This window comes from Cloeon dipterum, chromosome 2 (genome assembly GCF_949628265.1).
Source record: "Cloeon dipterum chromosome 2, ieCloDipt1.1, whole genome shotgun sequence".
Classification (NCBI taxonomy): Eukaryota; Metazoa; Arthropoda; class Insecta; order Ephemeroptera; family Baetidae; genus Cloeon; species Cloeon dipterum.
The window spans coordinates 8,881,959-8,894,577 of NC_088787.1; the positions used below are offsets into that span (position 1 = coordinate 8,881,959).

General features: G+C 37.9%; 1 protein-coding gene across 7 annotated transcripts in view; it reads right to left on the minus strand.

Moving 5' to 3' along the window:
* Nucleotides 1-12,619, minus strand: part of LOC135937756 (myelin transcription factor 1) — a 176,329-nt gene that overhangs the window by 149,299 nt on the left and 14,411 nt on the right. For 6 of the 7 annotated variants that reach the window (XM_065480982.1, XM_065480976.1, XM_065480984.1 and 3 more), the window contains exon 2: nt 843-877. The exons of the other annotated variant lie outside the window; for it this stretch is intronic. The gene's annotated coding sequence lies outside the window, so the exon portion shown is untranslated. The remainder of the gene's footprint in view (nt 1-842; nt 878-12,619) is intronic. 7 annotated transcript variants of the gene reach the window in all.

Below are 12,619 nucleotides of genomic sequence, written 5' to 3' on the forward strand. Positions count from 1 at the left end.
AGTCGTGATCACACGGCGAGATATGCATCCCTCTCGCACTCGACGTCGGCAGTAAAAAATCCCACTCGCACTCGAGTGAGAGAGAGAGAGAGCGAAGAGCAACAAGGGTGGATTCGCGAAGGGTGCGTGACGTTGGCCCAGTTTCGATGATATTGAGTCATACGCACGGCGCGAGCGGCAGTTAAAGCCCCGCTTTTATGATATCCAAAGCTCTATAGTGGCAATAATACTTAAACTTTGTTATACGCCAGCCAGCCAGCCAGCCAGCCAAGCCAGGCATCCAGCCAGAAGAGAAACTTATCAAAATTTTACTCTAATGTCAAAACTAACTTTTTGAAGGTTAAAAAGCCACGACCTAGTGCAACAGTTTCAAAGTTGCAATTGGTTAAGTTGTTCGGCGGGGCGGGAGGGGGTGGCTTGGGGGTGAGTCTGCCCGAGTGTGTGTGTGTGTGTATCTGCCGGGGCTGTAATTCCGCAAATCAACAGTTCAAAGCAGACTATTTTTCCCCCCGACGCCGCCACGGCCGCCGCCGCCGCCGCACTTGTGAGTTAACTTTCATTTGAGCAAGTTTGGCCACTTTTTAACAAGTCGAAGAGTAACTTTTTGTATTTCTCGGCGAAACTTCCCCGCCGCCACCCCCGAGCCGACTGACTCACTCACTCGGTTGACTCCCGCACTCGCACTCTGTGTGTGTGCGTGCGGTTTTTAAACCGAAAGTTTTGTGTTCTGCCGCTCTCGGCGCGCGTCCGGACCACCAGCAGCCGCGAAAGTTAACTTTTCGCCAAATTAATTAATAGCTCCCCGTTTGCATCGCAATTGCTCAAGCCAAAAGTGGACCTACCTCATTCAGAAGTCACGCACAGCCCAACTCGCGGCCTGCAACAGGAGAAAATGCAAATTTAGATATAAATTAAAGGGAAGAGCAACTTCTAGCCTGTAATTCTCTTTTTGTCGAGGGATTTTTATTTGATTACTGACCCTTTTCTCGATTTAAAAGCATTGGTAATTTAGGAAAATGCATAAAATGTTTATGAATTCAAGATTTTAACAGCGAATTTTTTTATTTTTTTATTAATTATTACAGTATAGCGAGGAATTGTTGATTTACAGAATAAATATTGGTAAACCCAAACACCACAGACAGGATACGTCGCCTCGCAATATTTATTGCATTCCCTGTAAGGTTTTAGTCGGCATACAATTTTACAAGAATTATTCCTGTTATTATTTCTCGATGGTTCCTTTAATGTAAAGCTATTAGTAAATGCTTAAAAATTATTGGTAATTGATCAAAAATAAATTACGGATCGATTATTCTGTCAAAACAGTAACTGAGCACATATTCTTCTGTTAAAACTGAAATAATATTACTAAAAATGCGTAAAAATTATTTACTAATTCGCCAGTTCTATAAGCCGTCAGTGTTTGAAGCCAAAAGAGAGCGCCACCGTATTCATTTTTAATAAATTTAATTTTAAGGCACTCCCGCTGCGATTTCAGACTCAATCCTGTCACTGTGCATTCTTCACTTTGAACCTTATTTTTTGACGTGCTGAAAACCAAAATCAGTTAAGCCATTCGCCGGCGAAACGTTGGAAAATATTTTACCTTTCAAAAAATAGCTTTTCATGATTCAACGGCGATTGGCTTAACCGATTTTGGTTTTCAGCACGTCAAAAGAAAGCATATTAAGTGAAGAATGCACAGTGCTAGGATGGAGTCTGAAATCGCAGCAGAAAAACCTTAAAATTAAATTAATTACAAGGTATACGGTGGCGCCATTTGTTGGCGGCTTCGACCACTATAGGAATTATTCGACTGGTTTATTAATGAAAATAAGAACATTTCTCTCACTTTTCGCAGTGGTTTTCTGAATTAATTTTGATTGTAAGTGAAGGCAGGCGCGAACCGACTTAGTTAAATGAGTCGGATCGACTCTAATTGGGTGCGCATTACACTGCTTATTTGACAAATTGGCGCTCGCAATCCCTCACGATTCACTTTGAGCGAAGGGGGAACGCGCGCTCGTCGCGGAATCCGACGCATTTTTCAAAGCGGGGGGCGCCGCCGCCGCCGCCTCTGCCGGCACTGCTGCTGGATTTTGTCACTTTGACAAATACCTGTCCCGACGGGATAAATATTTTAAGACGCTGTTTTTTCCCTTTCTTTCTTTCTTTATCTGCTCTGCTCCCTTTTCCGCGTCTCTAGGTGTTAGTTCCAATCAATTAGGGTCGATCAATCAAAAATTAAACGCTCGGCTGCACATCAATATCCGCATTTCATCGCGGCATTTATCATGTGTCACACCCTCGATGCGAGCAGACAGACAATCGCAATCAGAGACAATATCTGCGCCGCGAGCATTCCGACACTGTGTTTCGCTTCTTGTCCACATAAACCGCGCGCTCTCGATTGAAATAATGCTGCACGTTGAGCTCGAGCCAAGCCAGAAGCAAGTTTTTGCAACAAATTTTAGCTGTCTGAAACTTGAGAAAAGATGAAATAAAAATCAACAGTTGCCAGTCCTGAAGCTGCTAATACGACTGATAGTATATATGTGAAATTCGGGCTCTGATTTCAAAATATTGACTTCAAACAGTAAATTTTAAACAGAATTGATTTTTTTATAAAACAAAATCCTGGCGAAATTTTCAAAATTTCATTTTAGCTCCTTAAAACATTTAATTATGATAGAGATATTATTAGAATCAATTTTTTCTGGGCCTTATTAATAACTTTTCCACTCGTAAACTAATTTTTTTGGGGTCTTGAAGCCGGCTTAAACCATCCAATGAACCCAAAACGAACTATAGAGTGACCAAATTAATTTTCACAAATCACCAATCCAATGAACTCATTGGGATTACATAATATTATAGCCCCAAAATTGATCTACCTTGTCAGCGCAACAACAATTTTCGTGACGAGAGTTTAAAATTTAAACGCTTTTTGGTTGATATATCGTTCAGAAATATAGAAAATAGCTGAATTTAGAAAAAAAGGTGAGATGTTTAAACAGAAAAAAAAATCATGTAAGATTTTTAGCCCTTTAGCTCTTCATTTTGGACAAATACGACTCAAACTACAGATTTTTCCCGAGAAAAATTTTCATTTAAGGTTATTGGTTGCTTTCGTCTGGATAGGAAAATGAAATCATAGTGGATTTCCAAATTTTACCCATTTTTTTTAATTCAGCATCAGAATGGATTCAAGAAGGAAATTTATTTGTTAAAGTTTTAACATACATATTTAAATTTTGTTTGCAAATTCTTTAAGGTTTGTAAAAACACAAATAATGCAACTTTCCTCAATTTACAATATCTTAAATTGATAATTTTGCAATTTGTTCCAAGTGTTTATGGAGAATAAGGATACAAATCATAAAAATTTATAGCCGAGAATAGCGATTGAAAAGAACCCAATTTAATGGAGATACGAGATAAACATTGGAGATAATGTGGTTCAAAATTTTTCAGTCTGCATAGAATTATTTTTAATTAATTTTTATGCATGCTAAATAATTCGCTTTTCTCACAAGTAAATTACGTTCAGCAAAGAAAGAAAAATTCCAAAAGAGATTCGATTTTCGAATTTATGATGCTGAGGTTTTTGTTTTGTGGATACCTTCTCTTATAAAAAATTAATAACTACCAGAGCTCTATAAAGCAAGCTAGCAGAAATGAACTGATAACTTCTCGATAAGATCGAATTTCACGGTTGTGATACTTGTGATGCACTCTGCAACTTCATTCTCAAATAGATGCTGCCACAATTCTTATACAATATATACTTTTCAGAAAAACGTTTATGATTTGTAAAATATATAAAATAAAAACGAATATTAAGTTTATAAAAATAACTGATTAATTAAAAAAATAAATCATTCCTGACTAAAATATATTATATAGTTTATTTTTTTTAAAATTGCAAAGAACTGTAACAAATATCGATAAAAAATTTCATTTTATTTTTAAACTTAAAATTTTAGTTACGTTTAGATTTTAAAGCTTTGCATTGGTGAGAGTCAGCAAAAGAATGATTGTTCCGGTGTAATTAAAGTGCACACTTTATTGACTGCGGTTGGCAGTCGGAAAAATTGCGGACGGAATGCAGGTGGGTGCAATCAGCGCCGGGGAGCAGTGGCAGCGGCAAAAAATAGAAGAGTTGATGCACGTGCGGCGGCGGCGGGCGAGATCGAGGCGAGGCACAACGACTGCCGTGGGTGTTGGCGAGGCGAGGCGAGGGAGAGAGAGAAAAGTGGAGCGGGCTAAAATGAGCACCAGAGCTGCTCTGGTGGAGCAGCAGGAAAGGAAGGGTCTTTGCGCCCCGTGAAAGGGGCGGCAGGCGGGCGGAGGGAGGCTGGCAGGCGGGCAGGGTGGAGTTATCAGAAGGCGGTGGGTGGGAAGAAAACTTTTTGATAAAAATAAAAAAAGTTTCAACAAGTTTCGCAGAGTTCGCCAATGGCACCGGGGTGGGCGTGGCGAGCTGAGCACCACCAACCCTTAGTCGGGCGGCCGGGGCTGCAGCCTCCATATCATTTACCTTCTCTCTTTCTTTTTGCCCGAGTGTGACGCGCCGGAGCCGCCCGGTCCCACCTCCTTCTTCGCATTTTTCACCCGGCAAAGGCCGCCCAAGCGCCGAGATGGAGCTGAATGAGCCCAAATTTATTGGAGAACGTGCTCCAATCTCTTTTTTCACCAGACTCGCTCGCACACACACACGATGGGAGAGAGAGAGAGAGAGAAAATTCTCCCTAAAGGCTTCCCAGCATCCCCCGGGCTTGCTATATTTACGTTCGTCCGCCCGACCTGGGCAAAAACTCGCGCAAAGCTCGAGAAATCCTTGAAAAGACGCTGCCAAGCGCTCCAAAAGCATTTTTCGCTCCTTCCCGGCGCACCAGCCGATTCTATTTTCAAGTCTCTGCTCAGCTTTCCAGCGGTGGAGCAAATCACCTAATCGCGAAAATATTGCTATCAATCTCCTCAATGGTTCGCTTTTTGATCATTCGTTTTTAAATATGCTCCTCATAAAAAGTTTTAAGCTGTTTAATGAAAAGGGATTTCACAGTGTCTCAGTGAAATGTGCCAGTGAAAAATGATTTTTTATTTCATTTAAAAATTATTTTTGCATTATTTAGGATCGAACTATTTTTTTTATTAGCTAGTAGTTTAATGCCACATTAAAACTTCGCCATTTTGAGTCCCTCATTTACCAAGCGACCAACAGATGACGCTAATAGGTAAATTAATATAATCCGCAAAGGAAAATTAGTCGACTTAATTTCCAATTTTTTTGTATAGAAATCGAGACCAAATTTAACTTTGATATAACTCCATCCTCAGGCCGAAATTGTTTGAAGTAAGCGAATTGAGTTATTAGTGTATTCACAATCTAGCTATTAATAATCGAATGTAAATTTATTTTAATTTAAGACGGTAAGTTAAATAACATCTCTTTTTTAAACTTTTTTTGCTTTCTGAAAGTAATTAATAATTAAAACCACAATAATTTAAAATATATATAAATACAAATTTATGAAGTACTTTCTGTCCAAAGAGTTTTTAACATGAAACTTTATTTTAAGTTAAAAATTTTAAATTATTATAAAGCTGTTTTTGTTTAAATTTAAACCATCTTTGACAATATTGAATAAAATGATTTCTATTGATTAAATATTTAATTACCTAATAAATAAATAAATATGAATTTCGCTCATCGTCTTAATCTCTGATAAATTGGTATCTGAAATTTCTGATTAATTTTTTTCCGGATGTTTGCTGAGTTGATGTAACAGATAAAGTGTAAAAACAAAATTTTTGAGACCAAAAATAATAATAAAAAGAAATAGGAAAATCATTAATTTTGTCTAGAGGCATTATCTGATATTCTGTTTCCATTACAAGGCAATTTATTAGTTTTGAGACAAAACTCTATTAATTAAGAAAGTTACTAGGTTGCATAAACCCTTAGAGTTCAAAGTCACCAACAGATGGCGCCACCGTATACTTTCTTACAAAAATTAGTTTTAAGGCACTTCCGCTGCGATTTTAGACGCAATCTTACCACTGGGGGTTCTTCACTTAATATTATGCTTTCTTTTGACGTGCTGAAAACAAAAATCAGTCCAGCCATTCGCCGTAGAAACGTCGGAAAAAGATTTTTTATTTAAAAAAAAAATAGTGTTTCATGACTCAACGGCGATTGGCTTAGCCGATTTGGTTTTCAGCACGTCAAAAGAATGAATTTTAAGTAAAAAATACACAGTGGCAGGATTGAGTCTGAAATCGCAGCGAAAGGGCCTTAAAATTTAATTTATTACTAAAGTATACGGTAGAGCCATCTGTTGGCGGCTTAGAACACTAAGGGTTGTTTATACAGCTGCTGGTCAAATTGGTTATGTAGCAATAGAAAAAATCCTATGTAGCGTTATTACTATTTTTTAAATCGAATAAAAAAGAGGCGAATCATGCGACTTCTGCTTTCACAGTTCTTCAGTATATTCGCCGCCTCTCGCAACCCAACTGTTGAAGCCAAATATTCAGCTTTTTAGCAGTCGCCGTCCCCTCTTATTGTTGCACGCGCAGAATTCCTGAATGCTCTGCGTGAGTGTGTGACGACTACGACGAGGCCGGCTTGCTCGGACCAGAATGCGTTTTCAAAATTCATAAAGCCATCTTGGCGAGGCGGCAGTGCGGGTCGGGCCCCCAGGGACCTTATGCAAAGGTGTGCGTAACAACTGCTATTACGGGGGCCGCCACCGCCGCTGCTCGGTAAACTTCTTCTGGACGCACTGCTCCGCGGGGAGTTGTGTCACGGACGGTGCCTATGAATACCAAATCAGCCCCTTTGTCCCTAATTCGAAACAATGCCTCGGCCAGCGCACACGCGAAAAAGGACCGAGCTTTTTCGCCTTTTGTCTCGTAAAATGAGCGGTAATGGCTCCATAAACGTCACACGGCCCGTCAACATATGACCACCGAGAATGAAATCTCGGTGGTCACTCTCCCCTTCGTTTCGCAATTATGTGCTAAAATTGTGGCGGAGCAAATGGCTTTGGTCCATGTATTATTTTAATTATTATTTTTTAATTAACAGGTAGGTGTTTCCACAAGAGAACTGCAATTTTTAAATATTTTTGGCTCACACCATCCTATAGTTTTTTCTATATTTTAGCTTGCGCATTTTTCCAGATAATTGGGGTTAAATCTGGAGAAACGGGGCCTCTTGTCGTTAAAAAAATGAGAATTCTTCCGATTCTGATCATACATATTTTAATGGGAATCTATTCTAATATGTTTGATCAGAATCGGAAGTATTCTCATTTTTTTAAACGACAAGAGGCCCTGTTTCTCCAGATTTAACCCCAATTATCTGGAAAAATACGCAAGCTAACAATGTAGAAAAAACTATAGGATGGTGTGACCCAAAAATATTTAAAAATTGCAGTTCTCTTGTGGAACAATAAATTTTCTAAGCATGGAATTAAATTTAAGCCGTAGATTAAAAGTTATGCGTAGAAATTTTCAAGTAGACGAGTGTTACCCTGACGTCAGGTCAGTTCTCGAGTGATCGATACATTTAATCTCGTCTGTAGCCTTTGTATTGGTAAAATTAGCAAGTTTTTTACTCCATTGGAACGACCACGCTTTAAGCTTTTGGGTGATGTTCAACTCGACTCTTTGGAAGCTATCAGGGTGGTCAGGAAATGCCCTGATTTGCCCGAAATCTAGTACCTACGCAGATAAATACGCAAAATTACGGTTGAATTTTGGACAATTTTAAAAAGGTTTTTTTAATGTACAAAGTACTAATAATTAATTTATGATGTGTTTTTATTGGAACGGAAGTGACTCTAACAATTATAAAAAGGCTTCCAATCGCGATATTGGCCATATTTACCGTTACGTTAATTATTAAAACGCAGACGAGATTTAGACAAAAATGCTTACTTGTTACTGTGGCTGGCTGGCTCGTACGCTAGGTGTTGCTCGGCAGAGGTCGGAAAACCATCTCAGAGGAAGTCCTCTCTGATCACTCGGGGGAGAGGGTGCATTTGGCCGCCAGTTTACGCGTCAGCCAGTGGTTGGTTCAGACAAATCGTGCGCTGAGGGCGCGAAAATCACGTTAAAGTTTAAGTGCTCGTCTTACGCTTCCAAAATAAATGCCAATTCTCTTGACTGCGCTGTCGATATTGGCGCCTGGTCATGGCGCCTCTAAGGTCAGTAACAGGCCAAAGAGTGTCACAACACCGTGGTATTACCCTGGTGCTTAAATAAATTGTTATTATTTTTCTATAAAATTTAAAAATGGCGCAGAAATAGTTTTTGTGGATTTAAACAATGCAAAATTACAAACGCTCACGAAGAAGGTTTTTTAACAATAAAGAAATAAACAATTTCCTATTATATTTCTTTTAAAAATTGAATTGTATAATAGGTTTTTTGTTTAAAGTGGAATGATACTGGGCAACAATTGAAAATTATTTAAATTGTTGGATGCCTTAAACAATTGACCGATAAGCAATTTGTTCAACAATTTGCAATAATAAAAAATGACCTTCCTACAGTAAAAATTCAAATTTTGCCAATTTTCTCCAAAATTTACAGTGCTTGAACATATTTTCTTGGCATATTCCGATTCCTCTCGTCGAGATCTGTCCAACGGTGTATGCCACTTTATTGGGGAAAATCTTGGTTTTGAAATTAAATCGGATTTCAAGTAACGAGACAGCCATTACCATTTGAAAAGCAGGCTAACTTTCCAGCCAATTTTCTCAAAAAATTACAGCGCTCCTTAGGTCAATTTAGGCTTTAACTGAATCCTAAGGGATGAGTTTATGCATTGGCAACAAGCATTTTCCAGGCTTTTGCAGTATCATTCCTCTTTAACCTATTTACTTTTTTCTGAGCATCTTGGTGCATCATGATGAGGATTTGTATGCATTCGTTATTAAAATAGACAATTTTCCGGTTTTATTCGATAGTTTTGGATGTAAATTTTGATGGTGTCTCATTCAAAGGCTGATAGTTTTAAGCCAAGTTTGAATTTTATTTTGCAAAACAGTTTTGGAATATTTTGTCTTGTTGAATATATCTTTTCAGCCAATTAAGCTTAGGATCCAGAAATGTTGCAAATTATGAAACAAATTTTCGTCGAAATTATTCGAAACTCTACACAGAAATCACTAAATCGTTATTCACGAGCTCATTTTTAGAGCGAAATTTATCTGACAGAATTGAAAGTCCATGAAAATGAGATATTAAAAAAAAGGTTGCGAAGTGTTCAAAACGGTCTATATTATGGTAAAATTCAGATTGAAAAAATATTCCCAAATGAAAGAAATTATCAAGATTTAAATCCAAAACGCAAGTAATTTCTTACATTTGTGTGTGTGTGTTTTTTTTAATTAAATTAATTTTTCAACTGAACGCAGCTGTAAACGTAGCATATTCGAGCAAATATGATTTATGGGCAGTATGATGAGTGGGCAATATGTTTGTGGAGGCGTCCGAGCCGAAAACGAGCCTCTTGGTTGTGTGTTAGTGCAATTTGCACGGGCGGCCGCAGGGCCACTTTTTGCCGCACGATCGGCGCGGCGCAGGGGCGCGTGCGACGAGTCGAGCGTGATAAATATGTCTCGGCCTGCGCCACTGTGTGTGCATTGCGGCCTTTTTGCGCGCAAGAAAAACAATTAGGCGCGGAAATGCACGCTGACGGCCACGGTGGGGCGGAAAAAGTGACAAAATTGCACCACTTGTCGTTGTCGCGGTGCAAAAAAAGGCACTAAGTGTATTTTGCGGTAGTCGTGTTACACAAGATTAGGCGCGCAGGTTCATTTCAAGAGAGATGAGACGCCGGCGATTAATCCTCGCCAGCTGACAGCCCCGCAATGAGAAAGCAAAGCCGCGTTTCGCTCGGCACTGAGTGAGGGACTCCGTGAGTTGCGGAATTTGCGGCGAGAGGAGACCAGTGGTGACCAAAAATTGAGAGCGGACGAGAAAAATCAGTAAATTTTACACTTTTAACGTTAAGTTTTCCCATATCACTATGTTTAAATTTAGAACAAAAAATTCTCGATGGGTTTGACTCCGTGGGCTCATTTGGAAAATGTTTAAGGCTTTCCAGATAGAAAGAAGCCATTCAGATTTATTGAAATTGAAATATGTAAAGGCTTTTACTATGTATGATGATTTTTCAAAGATAAAAATATTTTAATTTATACACTGTAAAAATTTAAAATAATACACACATATTTACTAAGCAAAACTATAAACGAATAATAAAACAATAGTAGAATAATATTTTATAATTTCTTGACATAAATGTTTTTTTTTAATTTTATGAATTAGTTAGTATTTATTTTTAATTAAGCTATATTTATTTTTACTCAACATGCATGTGAAAGTAATGCATTTTCACTTTATTTCATTATATTTATAAATTTAAATGTTGTACACAAATTAGTAGACGTGTTTCAATAACGTATTACAGAGGAACATGGAAAGTTATTGTAATTGTAGTACAAATTGATACAAAAAATACAACCTTAACCTTAAGATATCCAAATCCAAACTCAGCAAAGATCTTAAAGAGTCTATTAAGATGCAACATAGCCCGTGAATAACATTTTAGCCCACTATTGACAATAATATCGTCATATATTATGCCATGTTGTCGATAAATATCAAAAAATTAATAAAATACGCAAACAATTGTACCTGTTGCAAATATTATGACTACGATTCAGATGTTTGTAACCTGTGTGAAGAGGCTTTTCATTAAAATTATGTTTAAGATGGCTTAACATTTGTCTTTAATGCTTGGAATTCAATTTTTCAGTTTATGACGTTTTTAATTGTCAATTTAATGGCGTTAAATTGCAGGATTTGTGCTTATTTTTGGTCCTACAGCGATTGGAAAGTAAAAAATATGTCGAGCGTCTGAATTTCGCAGCACCCGTGCTCTAAATTTATATGTGAATTCAACGAAAGTCTAGAAATGACTTGTTTCCAACAGAGTTCGCGAAATTTGCAATGAACAAAAATGCACCACTGATTTTTTGCTCACAAAACCAGCTGGAAAAACCACCAGGTTTGGGGTTTTCCCGCATTTTTCCGAATTTAACCCCCAAAAGCCACATTTCGCGCCAAAAAAATCAGAAATTGTGGATGAGAGTTAAATTTTTATCTCCCATATAAATGCACGTGTTTCGGAAAACACGCAAAATTACAAAAAAAAAAACATTTTTCCGCAATGCAGTGGGTCTTTCCGGAAAAATGGGGGGTTTTATAAAAATGCCTGTCAGCAAAACTTCTTGAAATAAATTATTATTATTATTTACCAAGCCAGAAATCATAATTATCGCACTTTCAATGGTTCAGATAATTATATTTATACCGAAAATTGCAATTTTGGTGTAAGTAATAGATTTAAAAAACCGACCATTTTTTTACAATAGTCAAAGAAAAAAAAATTGGTTAAAACCCAGCCAGTTTCTTTTGATTTTTAATCAGCCACACGTCAAATTTCCCCGTCACAAGCATCCCTTTTGTTTAAAGAGAAAAATTTTAAAGCCTCGCTGGAGTTGTGGGCATCGATCGCGAGTTGCAAAGGTCAGATCATCTGCTGAGTTTAATTATCAAGTTTTGTCACCGCGCGCGCGGACGCGAGCAGGGAAGAAACTTTGGAAAGTTTCCTTATACTTGTTCTTCTTCTTGTTCTTCTTCTTTCGGAATACTTTTTTACGACTTTGGCGCCGACTGCCTCGAGCTTTCTCCGCGCCGAAAGAGTTGTGGCCACAGACCATAGCGATAATGAAGCAGCCGCGTTCGTTTTCCTCTTTTTCGCACGTCGACACACACACAATTAAAACGGGAAAAAACACGAGGACTTAGCGAGCGTGCCGAGTATTGATTTTAATTTTATTTCGGCACCCTCGCGCGCGTCTCCGGCCGGCCGGCGAATGAATGAATGGAAACTAATTTAAGTTGTGAAACAAAGAGGCTCCCTTTTCAATTTTTTCCCCGGCGAACGCGAGCAGAGAAAGTAATTTTTCTCCCGGTGCTTTGAAAAATTGAATAAAAAATAAAACAAAAAGTCAATTGTTTTTCTCGCTGTTAAATGAACACCTTGGCACAAATGGGACAAAAAAGGAGCAATCTTCTTTTCCGAGAGAAACTCAATAGCAGATTGAGCGGGGGAGTGTCGTACTTGGGGTGACTTTTGGATAAAAGAGAGCGAGTGCCGCACTCCAAGCCGAGTCCGCCCGGCTCAAGAAAGGTTTCTATTTGAATGCTTCTTTTCACAACGACACGCTTTCTCAAAAGGAGAATGTATTTTTGAAAAAGGAAATAAAAATATAGTTTTAATTTGAAACAAAATATTTTAAAAAAACCTAAACCATAAACTCGTTGTTTTGCTTTAAACGCTATTTTAATTATTTGGACTTTTCAAACATTTAAGACAATTTTTTTAATGCGTCACACTTCAGACATAAATTGAGCACGAATAATTCAATTAAAAATCTCTTGATCCACGCTCAACAACATTTTAGTTTTTCCTAGATATTAAATAACACAATAATTTGATTATCTTTTTTATTGTACACTCAGAAAATAA